The following is a 15,064-nucleotide window of genomic DNA, read 5'->3' as shown; positions in this document are numbered from 1 at the left end:
GGCGGTCTTGTCTCAGGGTTCCTCTCCTGCCAATTGGCGACCGTGTGCCTTTTTCTCAAGAAAACTCTCCTCCGCAGAGAGAAATTACGATGTGGGAGATAGGGAATTGTTGGCCATCAAGTTGGCTTTTGAGGAATGGCGCCATTGGCTAGAGGGAGCCAGACACCCTATTACCGTATTTACTGACCATAAAAATCTGGCCTATTTGGAGTCAGCCAAGCGTCTGAACCCGAGACAGGCCAGATGGTCGTTATTCTTTTCAAGGTTTAATTTTGTTGTCACGTTCCGCCCTGGAGTTAAGAATGTGAAGGCAGATGCCCTGTCACGTTGTTTTCCGGGAGGCGGGAATTTTGAAGACCCGGGTCCCATTTTGGCTGAAGGTGTGGTGGTCTCTGCTCTTTTTCCTGAATTGGAGGCAGAGGTGCAGGCAGCCCAGTCAGAGGCTCCTGATCTTTGTCCTCCTGGGAGGTTGTTTGTGCCTCTCGCTTTAAGACACAAGATTTTTAAAGAACACCACGATACGGTCCTTGCTGGGCACCCGGGGGTAAGAGCCACACTGGATCTCATCGCTCGGAGATTCTGGTGGCCTGCGCTTCGTAAGTCGGTTGAGGGTTTTGTGGCAGCCTGCGAGACTTGCGCTCGTGCCAAAGTCCCTCATTCACGGCCATCAGGTCCTCTCCTTCCCTTACCCATTCCTTCCCGTCCTTGGACACATCTGTCCATGGACTTCATAACGGACCTGCCTCGTTCCTCGGGGAAGACTGTGATTCTGGTGGTGGTGGACCGTTTTAGCAAAATGGTGCATTTCATCCCTTTTCCTGGTTTGCCCAATGCTAAGACGCTGGCGCAGGCATTTGTTGATCACATTGTCAAATTGCACGGTATTCCTTCGGACATAGTCTCTGATAGGGGCACGCAGTTTGTTTCCAGATTCTGGAAGGCTTTCTGTTCTCGCTTGGGGGTTCGGTTGTCATTCTCTTCTGCTTTCCACCCGCAGTCGAATGGTCAGACAGAGCGCGTCAATCAGAATCTGGAGACATATCTGCGTTGTTTTGTGGCGGAGAATCAAGAGGATTGGTGTTCTTTTTTGTCCCTTGCTGAGTTTGCTTTAAATAACCGTCGTCAGGAGTCCTCTGATAAGTCACCATTTTTTGGTGCATATGGGTTTCATCCACAGTTTGGGACTTTATCGGGAGAGGGGTCTTCTGGTTTACCTGATGAGGACAGATTCTCCTCGTCTTTGTCATCTATTTGGCAAAAGATTTAAGATAATCTAAAGAGCATGAGTGAGAGATATAAGCGTGTGGCTGATAAGAGACGTGTGCTTGGTCCGGACCTGAATGTTGGTGATCTGGTGTGGTTGTCTACCAAGAATATCAAATTGAAGGTTCCCTCCTGGAAGTTGGGTCCTAGATTTATTGGGCCTTACAAAATCCTGTCTGTCATCAATCCTGTTGCATACCGTCTTGATCTTCCTCAGACTTGGAAGATCCATAATGTTTTTCATAAGTCCTTATTGAAACCTTATGTTCAACCCATTGTACCCTCGCCTTTGCCTCCTCCTCCGATTATGGTTGATGGGAATCTTGAATTTCAGGTCTCTGGGATTGTGGATTCTCGTCTTGTCCGCGGTTCTCTTCAGTACCTTGTTCACTGGGAGGGGTATGGTCCTGAGGAGAGGATGTGGGTCCCAGTGACGGACAGTAAAGCCTCTCGTCTCATCAGGGCTTTCCATAGGTCCCATCCTGAGAAGGTGGGTTCTGAGTGTCCGGAGTCCACTCGTAGAGGGAGGGGTACTGTCACAACCAGACAGCTGAGAAGCTCTGACAGAGGCCTTTCAGAACCTCCTCTTTGAGTTTCTGTGTTGTGGTATTCAGCTCCTCCTCTCCTTAGCCTCTCTCAGCTGTCATGTGTTGGACTAATTGTTTCCCTTTAAATTCTTCCCCAGAAGGCCTTTCTGGGCGGCTTATATTTCTTCCTGGAGTATGTGTGCATGCCCATCTGGTTCTCCTCTCCTCTACAAAGTTAAGTGTTATACTGTTATCTGTTATTTTCTGTTTGCTGGATCCCAGGTGACCCTGACTCCCTCCGTGTCTGGTGTAGGGAGCCGGTGGTCGTGTCCCCTCACTATTGTAGGGTGCTCAGGGGTTATATAGTCAAGGTACGTGGATATGCATACCTCCACCATTCGGATCTATGCATAGGCTAAGCAGCCAGGGAAAGTGCCAGGTCTTCTACAGGGGTCTCCCTTTTGTTCCTTAGCTGTTGGATCCAGCGAGTCATTTATGCATGTTGTTTTGCCTTGTTACCTGTACACATTCCGTGACACATATGGGGTGTTTCTGCAAACTACAGAATCGGGGCAATAAATATTGAGTTTTGTTTGGCTGTTAACTCTTGCTTTGTTAGTGGAAAAATTGCTTAAAATGGAAAATTTGCCAAAAATGTTTAATTCTTAAATTTCATCTCCATTTGCCAATAACTCTTGTGGAACACCTAAAGAGTAAACAACGTTTGTAAAATCAGTTTTGAATACCTTGAGGGGTGTAGTTTATTAGATGGGGTCACTTCTATGGAGTTTCTACTCTAGGGTGCATCAGGGAGGCTTCAAATGGGGCATGGTGTAAATAAACCAGTCCAACAAAATCTGCCTTGCAAAAACCACAAGGCGCACCTTTCCCTCTACGCCCTACCGTGTGCCCGTACAGTAGTTTACGGCCACATATAGGGTGAAACTACAGAATCAAGGCAATAAATATAGAGTTTTGTTTGGCTGTTGTTTTGCTTTGTTAAACACCGTAAAAAAAAAAAAAAAAAAAAAAACACTGGCAAAAAATACATTTTTTGTCACCTTACATTACAAAAATTGCAACACCAAGCGATCAAAAATGCGTATGCCACCACAAAATAGTACCAATTAAACCGTCACCTCATCCCACAAAAAAAAATTAGACCCTACCTAAGGCAATCGGTCAAAAAATTAAAAAGCTATGGCAGTCAGACTATGGAGACACTAAAACATCATTTTTTTTGTTTAAAAAATGCTATTATTGTGTAAAACTTAAATAAATAAGAAGAAGTATACATATTAGGTATTGCCACGTCCGTAACAATCTGCTCTATTAAAATGTCACATGACCTAACCCCTCAGGTGAATGGTGTAAAAATAAATAAAAATGGTGCCAAAATTACAAATTTTTTGGTCACCTTGCCACATAAAGTGTAAAAACGAATGATAAAAAAATCATATGTACACAAAAATTGTACCAATAAAAACTTCAACTCCTCCTGCAAAACATCGAGCCCCTGCATAAGACAATCGGCATAAAAATAAATAAAAAATGCGTTCAGAAAATAGAGACACAAAAACATATTTTTTTTCAAAAATGCTTTATTATGTAAAACTGAAATAAACAAACATAGAAAGTAGACATATTTGATATCATTGCTTCCGTAACAGCCTGCTCTAGAAAAATAGAAAGTGAGCTACCCTGTTAGATGAATTTTGTAAAAAATAAAAACTGTGCCAAAATAGCAATTTTTGGGATACCTTGCCTGACAAAAAACGTAATATAGAGCAATTAAAAATCATATGTACCCCAAAATAGTACCAATAAAACTGGCACCTTATCCCCTAGTTTCCAAAATGGGGTCACTTATTGGGAGTTTCTACTGTAAAGTGCATCGGGGGAGCTTAAAATGGGGCATCTAAAAATCAGTCCAGAACCCCTTTAAATCCCGTTCCCAGAAAAGGACTTGAGCTCTTAAAGGGGTATTGGGGTTATGTAAAGTTATCCCCTATTCAGAGGATAGGTAATAACTAGAGTTGAGCGAACACCTGGATGTTCGGGTTCGAGAAGTTCGGCCGAACTTCCCGGAAATCTTCGGGTTCGGGATCCGAACCCGACCCGAACTTCGTCCCGAACCCAAACCCCATTGAAGTTAATGGGGACCCAAACTTTTCGGCACTAAAAAGGGCTAGAGGGCTGCAAAAGGCAGCAAAATGTAGTTAAATCCCCTGCAAACAAATGTGGATAGGGAAATGAATAAAAATAAAAATAAAATAAATAAAAATTAACTAATATCAATTGGAGAGAGGTCCCATAGCAGAGAATCAGCCTTCATGTCACCCACCACTGGAACAGGCCACTGTCAGATATTTAGACCCCGGCACCCAGACAGAGGAGAGAGGTCCCATTGCAGAGAATCAGGCTTCATGTCATAGCAGAGAATCAGGCTTCACGTCACCCACCACTGGAACAGGCCATTGTCAGATATTTTGGCCCTGGCACGCAGACAGAAGAGAGAGGTCCCATTGCAGAGAATCAGGCTTCATGTCATAGCAGAGAATCAGGCTTCACGTCACCCACCACTGGAACAGGCCATTGTCAGATATTTTGGCCCTGGCACCCAGACAGAGGAGAGAGGTCCCATAGCAGAAAATCAGGCTTCCTGTCATAGCAGAGAATCAGGCTTTATGTCATAGCAGAGAATCAGGCTTCATGTCATAGCAGAGAATCAGGCTTCATGTCACCCACCACTGGAACAGGCCATTGTCAGATATTTTTAGGCCCCGGCACCCAGACAGAGGAGAGAGGTCCATAGCAGAGATTCAGGCTTCATGTCATAGCAGAGAATCAGGCTTCACGTCAACCACCACTGGAACAGGCCATTGTCAGATATTTAGGCCCCGGCACCCAGACAGAGGAGAGAGGTCCAATAGCAGAGAATCAGGCTTCATGTCATAGCAGAGAATCATGCTTCATGTCACCCAACACTGGAACAGGCCATTGTCAGATATTTTTAGGCCCCGGCACCCAGACAGAGGAGAGAGGTCCCATAGCAGAAATTCAGGCTTCATGTCATAGCAGAGAATCAGGCTTCACGTCACCCACCACTGAAACAGGCCATTGTCAGATATTTAGGCCCCGGCACCCAGACAAAGGAGAGAGGTCCCATAGCAGTGAATCAGGCTTCATGTCATAGCAGAGTATCAGGCTTCACTTCAACCACCACTGGAACAGGCCATTGTCAGATATTTAGGCCCCGGCATCCAGACAGAGGAGAGAGGTCCCATAGCAGAGAATCAGGCTTCATGTCATAGCAGAAAATCAGGCTTCATGTCATAGCAGAGAATCAGGCTTCATGTCATAGCAGAGAATCAGGCTTCACGTCACCCACCACTGGAACAGGCCATTGTCAGATATTTAGGCCCTGGCACCCAGACAGAGGAGAGAGGTCCCATAGCAGAGATTCAGGCTTCATTTCATAGCAGAGAATCAGGCTTCACGTCACCCACCACTGGAACAGTCCATTGTCAGATATTTAGGCCCCGGCACCCAGACAGAGGAGAGAGGTCCCATAGCAGAGATTCAGGCTTCATGTCATAGCAGAGAATCAGGCTTTATGTCATAGCAGAGAATCAGGCTTCATGTCATAGCAGAGAATCAGGCTTCATGTCATAGCAGAGAATCAGGCTTCATGTCATAGCAGAGAATCAGGCTTCATGTCATAGCAGAGAATCAGGCTTCATGTCATAGCAGAGAATCAGGCTTCATGTCACCCACCACTGGAACAGGCCATTGTCAGATATTTTTAGGCCCCGGCACCCAGACAGAGGAGAGAGGTCCCATAGCAGAGATTCAGGCTTCATGTCATAGCAGAGAATCAGGCTTCACGTCAACCACCACTGGAACAGGCCATTGTCAGATATTTAGGCCCCGGCACCCAGACAGAGGAGAGAGGTCCCATAGCAGAGAATCAGGCTTCATGTCATAGCAGAGAATCAGGCTTCATGTCATAGCAGATTCAGGCTTCATGTCATAGAAGAGAATCATGCTTCACGTCACCTAACAGTGAACAGGCCACTGTCAGATATTTTTACGCCCCGGCACCCAGACAGAGGAGAGGTTCATTCAACTTTGGGTTGCCCCGCAATATAATGGTAAAATGAAAATAAAAATAGGATTGAATGAGGAAGTGCCCTGGAGTACAATAATATATGGTTAAGGGGAGGTAGTTAATGTCTAATCTGCACAAGGGATGGACAGGTCCTGTGGGATCCATGCCTGGTTCATTTTTATGAACGTCAGCTTGTCCACATTGGCTGTAGACAGGCGGCTGCTTTTGTCTGTAATGGCGCACCCTGCCGTGCTGAATACACATTCAGACAAAACGCTGGCCGCCGGGCAGGCCAGCACCTCCAAGGCATAAAAGGCTAGCTCTGGCCACGTGGACAATTTGGAGACCCAGAAGTTGAATGGGGCCGAACCATCAGTCAGTACGTGGAGGGGTGTGCACACGTACTGTTCCACCATGTTAGTGAAATGTTTGCCTCCTGCTAACACGTTCCGTATCAGGTGGTGGTGCAGTTAGCTGTGGCGTGTTGACAAAACTTTTCCACATCTCAGCCATGCTAACCCTGCCCTCAGAGGAGCTGGCCGTGACAAAGCTGCGTTGGCGACCTCTTGCTCCTCCTCTGCCTTCGCCTTGGGCTTCCACTTGTTCCCCTGTGACATTTGGGAATGCTCTCAGTAGCGCGTCTACCAATGTGCGCTTGTACTCGCGCATCTTCCTATCACGCTCCAGTGCAGGAAGTAAGGTGGGCACATTGTCTTTGTACCGGGGATCCAGCAGGGTGGCAACCCAGTAGTCCGCACACGTTAAAATGTGGGCAACTCTGCTGTCGTTGCGCAGGCACTGCAGCATGTAGTCGCTCATGTGTGCCAGGCTGCCCAGAGGTAAGGACAAACTGTACTCTGTGGGAGGCGTATCGTCATCGTCCTGCGTTTCCCCCCAGCCACGCACCAGTGATGGGCCCGAGCTGCGTTGGGTGCCATCTCGCTGTGAACATGCTTCATCCTCATCCTCCTCCACCCCCTCCTCATCCTCGTCCTCCTCGTCCTCCAGTAGTGGGCCCTGGCTGGCCACATTTGTACCTGGCCTCTGCTGTTGCAAAAAACCTCCCTCTGAGTCACTTCGAAGAGACTGTCCTAAAAGTGCTAAAAATGACCCCTCTTCCTCCTCCTCCTCCTCCTGGGCCACCTCCTCTTCCATCATCGCCCTAAGTGTTTTCTCAAGGAGACATAGTAGTGGTATTGTAACGCTGATAACGCTGCCGTGTGACATGGTTGAGATGCTTGGTGACTGAGGTGGTGGTGTTGGTGGTACATCCCCTGTTTGCTGGGCGGCAGGTGCCAACGTTCCTCCAGAGGCGGAGGAAGAGGCCGAGTCGGCAGCAGCAGAAGAGGCCGAGGCGGCAGCAGCAGAAGAGGCCGAGGCGGCAGCAGCAGAAGAGGCCGAGGCGGCAGCAGCAGAAGAGGCCGAGGCGGCAGCAGCAGAAGAGGCCGAGGCGGCAGCAGCAGAAGAGGTAGCAGGGGGAGCCTGAGTGACTTCCTTGTTTTTAAGGTGTTTACTCCACTGCAGTTCATGCTTTGCATGCAGGTGCCTGGTCATGCAGGTTGTGCTAAGGTTCAGAACGTTAATGCCTCGTTTCAGGCTCTGATGGCACAGCGTGCAAACCACTCGGGTCTTGTCGTCAGCACATTGTTTGAAGAAGTGCCATGCCAGGGAACTCCATGAAGCTGCCTTTGGGGTGCTCGGTCCCAGATGGCGGTGGTCAGTAGCAGGTGGAGTCTCTTGGCGGCGGGTGTTCTGCTTTTGCCCACTGCTCCCTCTTTTGCTACGCTGTTGGCTCGGTCTCACCACTGCCTCTTCCTCCGAACTGTAAAAGTCAGTGGCACGACCTTCATTCCTTGTGGGGTCTAGGACCTCATCGTCCCCTGCATCGTCTTCCACCCAGTCTTCCTCCCTGACCTCCTGTTTAGTCTGCACACTGTAGAAAGACGCAGCAGTTGGCACCTGTGTTTCGTCATCATCAGAGACGTGCTGAGGTGGTATTCCCATGTCCTCATCATCAGGAAACATAAGTGGTTGTGCGTCAGTGCATTCTATGTCTTCCACCGCTGGGGAAGGGCTAGGTGGATGCCCTTGGGAAACCCTGCCAGCAGAGTCTTCAAACAGCATAAGAGAATGCTGCATAACTTAAGGCTCAGACAGTTTCCCTGATATGCATGGGGGTGATGTGACAGACTGATGGGGTTGGTTTTCAGGCGCCATCTGTGCGCTTTCTGCAGAAGACTGGGTGGGAGATAATGTGAACGTGCTGGATCCACTGTCGGCCACCCAATTGACTAATGCCTGTACCTGCTCAGGCCTTACCATCCTTAGAACGGCATTGGGCCCCTCCAAATATCGCTGTAAATTTTGGCGGCTACTGGGACCAGAGGTAGTTGGTACACTAGGACGTGTGGCTGTGGCGGCCACGTCCTTTCCCAGCACCAGAGGGTCCACTAACACCACCACGACCATGTCCGCGTCCCTTACTAGATGTTTTCCTCATTGTTACCGTTCACCACAATAAGAAAAAAATTATTTGGCCCAATGTATTGAATTCAAATTCAGGCCTTTTTTTACAGACACCTAACACTATCTGGCTATCTATTTAGGTACCTTATTACACTAATACAGGCACAGCAGTAACGACAGATTTAGGCTACTTTCACACTAGCGTTCGATCGGATCCGTTCTGAACGGATCCGATCATAATAATGCAGACGGAGGCTCCGTTCAGAACGGATCCGTCTGCATTATTTTGGCATATAAAAGCTAAGTGTGAAAATAGCCTCGGACGGATCCGTCCAGACTTTCAATGTAAAGTCAATGGGGGACGGATCCGCTTGAAGATTGAGCCATATTGTGACATCTTCAAACGGATCCATCCCCATTGACTTACATTGTAAGTCTGGACGGATCCGCACGCCTCCGCACGGCCAGGCGGACACCCGAACGCTGCAAGCAGCGTTCAGCTGTCCGCCTGTCCGTGCGGAGGCGAGCGGAGCGGAGGCTGAACGCCGCCAGACTGATGCAGTCTGAGCGGATCCGCATCCATTCAGACTGCATCAGGGCTGGACGGAAGCGTTCGGGTCCGCTCGTGAGCCCCTTCAAACGGAGCTCACGAGCGGACAGCTGAACGCTAGTGTGAAAGTAGCCTAAGCTGAATATAAATTGTAGGCCTAGTATTTAGGCGCTGGATGACAGGTATATGTTTACGGACAGAATTAGACTTGGAAATGCATGGTAGCGTTTGAAGTTATTGAGGATGACCCTATCAGCACTTTCAATCTAATATGCCCTTTCATGGATAGATTTAAAGTAGGCCTGATACAGTAGAAACCACTAATTTAGGGAATTGCTAAGTTGGGAATTGTATTTCAACCCAGAATAAAAACTGTGCTGTGACGGACACTAAATAACTTGACCAGCCACAGTAATAACCACAGATTTAGCTGAAAATAAATTTTAGGCATATTATTTAGGCGCTGGGTGACAGGTATACGTTTGCGGACAGAATTAGACTTGGAAATGCACGGTAGTGTGTGAAGTTATTGAGGATGACCCTATCCGCACCTTCAATCTAATATACCCTTTTATGGATCGATTTAAACTTGGCCTGATACAGCAGAAACCACTGATTTAGGGAATTGCTAAGTTGGGAATTGTATTTCAACCCAGAATAAAAATATATCCTTTGCCAGACAGCAGACAGTATTACAATTGGCTGGCCACAGCTGAAACACCAGATTTAGGGTACTGCTATTTTGGCAATTGTATTTCACACCTCAATAAAATAGCAAGCACAGCCAAGCCCCTGATGTAGGATATAGCAAAAAAAAAACAACACACTATTGATGGTTAAATGCACTTGGTGGCAGCTTGTGCTGGCGCACCACAAGACACAAATTGGCCGCTGATCACCCCAGAAAAAAGTGACTGAAAAACGCTCTGGGCAGCCTAAAAATAGTGAGCAATTGAATAGCGGCTATACAGTTCGGGTTCGCTCATCCCTAGTGATAACTATTCAATCAGTGGGGGTCTACCACTGGGACCCCACAAATCATGGGAACTAAGACCCTGTGGAGCCCCCCGAAATGAATGGTGCGGGCAGTCGGCATGTGCACAGCTGTCTATTAATTTCTTTAGGGTTTCTAGATCCAAGTTCTGTACTGCTGTTATGTTTTGGAGGTAGAAGAAAAAGTAAAGTATGAGACTGTTCAGCTAGCCGGAGAGTGAGCAGCTAGTTTTTGTAGCTGGAGCCAGAGAGAAGCAGCTGACAGGGTATACCAGCCCTGAAAGCTAAGAGACACCAGAAAAGCGACTGGTAACCTGTGTCAGCCTCTGAGGGAAAGAACCATTACATTTTGCAGAAGGTTAAGGACCATTACAAAGGGGCAGTGCAGAGACATTACACCAGTGAAAGGTAACGGACGTGTAAGGCTGTGGACTTCACTGTACATGGTCTCAGTCTATAGATTTCGGTGCCCACCACACTGATAAGGTTGACTGCACCACACAGTCGGGCATTGCAGAGATATAGTAAGAGAGACTTTGCATCATTTAGTCAATTTGGGAAGTTGCTTTGATTGAGCGGGAAGAGACTCAGAAAAGCCTTTATTGCATGGCCTATATTCCCATATACAGCATTGGGAAATCTGTGTGTGCGTAACCTGGAGAGACTAAACTTAATTTTGTAAGTGCCTATGTGTGACATATGCCCACAGTGCCTTAGTAAAATACAGTGCACTTGTTAGCCCCAAACCGGCTCCCTCATTGCCTCCTTGACCTATCTCTGCTTTTCCAATTCGGAGCCCCAAGAACAGGGTGTTCCCTGAGGGGAAGAAGGGTTTGCACCCTCCCATTACTGCACCACCCAGGGGCTGCCAGTGTGAGGATTGCCATTGTGTCAACCGCTACTAGTCCAATTCTCGCCACCACTCCAATCTTCTTCCTGTCTCTCTTTCTGGGTCCCCCTGCACTTGTACTTTGTGGTAATAAAACAGAAGTTACCCCAGTGTATGGCCAAGCACAGAAGAGCCAAAACCTACGCTCAAGTCTTTGTGCCTATATCTTAAGGACAAAAGTCACTTGTTCAATGACAGTGAGGTTCACATCTTAGAAAGAGGTTCAAAGGAGGTGTGGTAATTTATTTTATAATTGCCAAGGTAATTTATTCAGGGGTAATAAAACAGAAGTTACCCCATTGTAAGTCATTCCAATTGAGAAAGCCAACTGTGCCTGATGCCTTCCAGAAACTGAGAGTAGGGAGTCATGCATACTACTCAGTGCCAAAAATATCCTCCAATTTTCTGTGAAGTGACCTGGCCACCACAAGAACATATGGCAACATCACCTATCCCTTACATGTGACCATCCTTCTGTCCCCATAAACCCCCCCCCCCCATGGAAATCCAATATTTAATACTACATTAGTAAGCCAACAAATTTTGTTTAGAAGTGAACATGTATTTTATCTCTTGCTATACAAAGCCAAATATCCAAATTAAGAGAGGTTTACTTACCTGCACATACCTGTACAAACTGAGTAACTGCGCCGCTGCATGCGTGGTGAGAAATGTACTGTCACCAATGAAACCAGCTATTTCTCCGTGTTTAATGCAAGAAAAATTTGGAACCTCTGTCCTGTAACCGGACAATATCATTTGGCAGAAGGCTAATGTTTTCTTTGGATCAGCACATGTGTCATATATGTGGTACCCCAGAGTAATATTGGGGAGAATATGGGGATCCGCATTTATTTCGTCAATGGCAAAGATAAATGCCAGGATGCTTCTGTATTCAAGCACGCTGAGCCTGTGAAATATTTACAACAACAAATAATAGATTAGAAATAATGAAATAAATTACAGATTGTGATGTCATGTAAAATATACTTTTATGCTACAGGAAATGTGACAAATTAGGCTGGATCCACATCACATTTTAACGCATATAGAAAACATATATGTTAAATAGATGCCTTGGACTGATGCCATACAGTGTCACCCGTTCCCTATAGAGATCCATTGTAAACAAAAGTATACTTTTTTTTACCATTATGAAAAAAAGGATGTTTTTTTTTTTATTGCACTGTGCAGGATATCCTGAGCTGAACCGCACAGATGTCATACTAGGCTATGCTAGGAGGAAACCTCCGCCTAACAGTGATCTTGGTGAAATCACCGGACTAATGGGCGGTCTTTAGACTGTAAGGCCCCTTTTACACGGGCGAGTTTTCCACACTGAATCTGGACCCATTCATTTGTATGCACATGAGCTGTTATTTTCACGCACGGTTGCTAAGATGACAGTCTATTCACTGTATTATTTTCCCTTATAACATGGTTATAAGGGAAAATAATAGCATTCTTTAATACAGACTGCATAGTACAAGGTCAATTGAGGGTTAATTATTTTTTTTGTTAACTCAACTCCTCCAATTGATCGCGTAGCTGCCGATCTCCTGTTCTTTCTTCAGGACCTGTCAAAGGACCTGTGGTGACATCACTGAGCTCATCACATGGTCCAATCACATGGTCCATCACCTTTAGCCGGCAGCTCATGATTAAAGAAGTAAGAAGAGATCGGCAACTACCTGATCAAGAGGAGGAGGTGAATTAATTTTTTTTATTTTTAAAAATAATTACATCTACACAACACCGAACCCAAACCTGAACTTCAGTGAAAAAGTTCGGGTCTGGGTACCACATTCAGTTTTTTATCACGCGCGTGCAAAACGCATTGCACCCGCCCGATAAAAACTGAACAACGAAACACAATCGCAGTCAAAACTGACTGCAATTGGGTATCTACTCGCGCGGGTTTGCCGCAATACACCCGGGATGCATCCGGACCTAATCCGGACACGCTCGTCTGCAAGGGGCCTAGGACATCCTTTGAATAGCATAGCCCGTATGATATCCGATCTAAAGAAAAAGCCCTTTCCCTGTGCTGTAAAGGGAGAGCGTTGGAGCAACAAATGCTCTGATGCTCAACTAAGGCCCACACTGGCGAGATTTCCGCGCGGGTGCAATGTGTGAGGTGAACGCATTGCACCCGCACTGAATCCGGACCAATTCATTTCTATGGGGCTGTGCACATGGGCGGTGATTTTCACGCATAACTTGTGCGTTGCGCGAAAATCGCAGCATGCTCCTCTTTGTGTGTTTTCCACGCAAAACGCAGGCCCCATAGAAGTGAATGGGGCTGCGTGAAAATCGCAAGCATCCGCAAGCAAGTGCGGATGTGGTGCGATTTTCACGCATGATTGCTAGGAGACGATCGGGATGGGGACCCAATCATTATTATTTTCCCTTATAACATGGTTATAAGGGAAAATAATAGCATTCTTAATACAGAATGCATAGTACAATAGGGCTGGAGGGGTTAAAAAAATAATTTAACTCACCTTAATACACTTGCTTGCGCAGCCCGGCTTCTCTTCTGTCTTCATCTTTGCTGTGCACAGGAAAAGGACCTGTGGTGACGTCCCTGCAGTCATAACATGGTCCGCCACATGATCCATCACCATGTTGATGGATCATGTGATGGACCATGTGATGAGCGCAGTGACGTCATCAAAGGTCCTATTCCTCAAAGAAGAAGACAGAAGAGAAGCCGGGCTGCACGAGCAAGTGGATTAAGGTGAGTTGAATAATATTTTTTTTTTTTTAACCCCTCCAGCCCTATTGTACTATGCATTCTGTATTAAGAATGCTATTATTTTCCCTTATAACCATGTCATAAGGGAAAATAATACAATCTACACAACACCGATCCCAAACCCGAACTTCTGTGAAGAAGTCCGGGTTCGAGTCTGGGTACCAAACATGACGATTTTTCTCACGCTTTACAGGCAGTGATCAAAACTACACAGGACGTACCGGTACGCCCTGGGTCCTTAAGGACTCGGGAAACAGGGCGTACCGGTACGCCCTAAGTCCCTAAGGGGTTAATGGTGTTCAAGACGGATCCGTCTTGGCTATGTTAAAGATAATACAAACAGACCTGTTCTGAATGGATGCAGACGATTGAATTATCTGAACACATTCGTCCATGACGGATCCGCACAAAACGCGAGTGTGAAAGTAGCCTAAGAGGTGCTGAATGAGGGAAGAAGGGGTTATGTCCAGGTTCAACTCTGAACCCAGACAATCGCTTTGAACTTTAACTTTTACTTAAACTTTAAACTTTAGAGAGAATGTATCATGCATTGCAGCAACATGCATAACCCGGTCCTAGCCAGCCTGGTAGCAATACAGTTACTGTATGTCAGAATGATAGGCAGGTCACATATATGGGCGTGCGCAACATTGTGCGGCCACCAACATACCTAGCTAACACCCTAGCTAATCCAAAAGAAAAGCATACCACAGACGTCAGTAAAACAAAACAAAATAAAAATGCTGCACGCCCCTGCCGGTGTCCCAATGACTCTTTAGTGGAGGCAGCGCCAATAAATTATTGAAGAGAAAAAAGGTTCTTTTAATCCATGTTATGGCAGTGCAGACACATGCGTTTGATGTCCTTCTGTTAGATGTAGAATGACTGCGCATCACTATTAGGCTTAGTTCACACTTCACTTATTTTGTCAGCTATTCTCATCAGTTTGTGAGATGAGGAAACAGCTCTCATTGTGTCAACATTGTATTTGTGTAAATAAAGTTATATGAGTTGAACTGACATTCTGCTGTTCAGCCACAAGAGGCCGCTGTTTCTTAAAGGGATTGTCTCACTACAGGAAATTTTATCATGTAGTCTAGCCAGCAAAGGAAACAATATGGATAATAACAATGAATTAGTAAATGCCTTGCATTAACGTCCTCTACATAATAAATGCCACTTGCTGAAGTGAGACGACCCCTTTAAGCACAGCAATAAGACTGTATTTCTATATTTATAAAATGTTAACCTCTGAGCGGTGGATTACAAGCCCAGGAGGAGGTGAAAGATCCTCCTTCTTATAGTGTGCCTGGGGGAATAATACAGGAGCTGTGTGAGAAGAATCTCATGACAAATAAGCGTGGGAGCATCCTTCAGTGACCAGAGCTGCAGCCAAGTGGAGCAGATCGTGTCTATGACCCTGATCTTGTCCAGAGGAAGGGGAATTGCTGCCAGGAATGCAGATGACAACTGAGGAGTAAAGCCACACACACTACGTTACTCAGTG

The sequence above is a fragment of the Bufo gargarizans genome, unplaced genomic scaffold, assembly GCF_014858855.1.
Source record: "Bufo gargarizans isolate SCDJY-AF-19 unplaced genomic scaffold, ASM1485885v1 fragScaff_scaffold_486_pilon, whole genome shotgun sequence".
Lineage (NCBI taxonomy): Eukaryota > Metazoa > Chordata > Amphibia > Anura > Bufonidae > Bufo > Bufo gargarizans.
The sequence above is the reverse complement of the archived record's forward strand: the minus strand, read 5'-3'. Positions refer to the sequence as shown.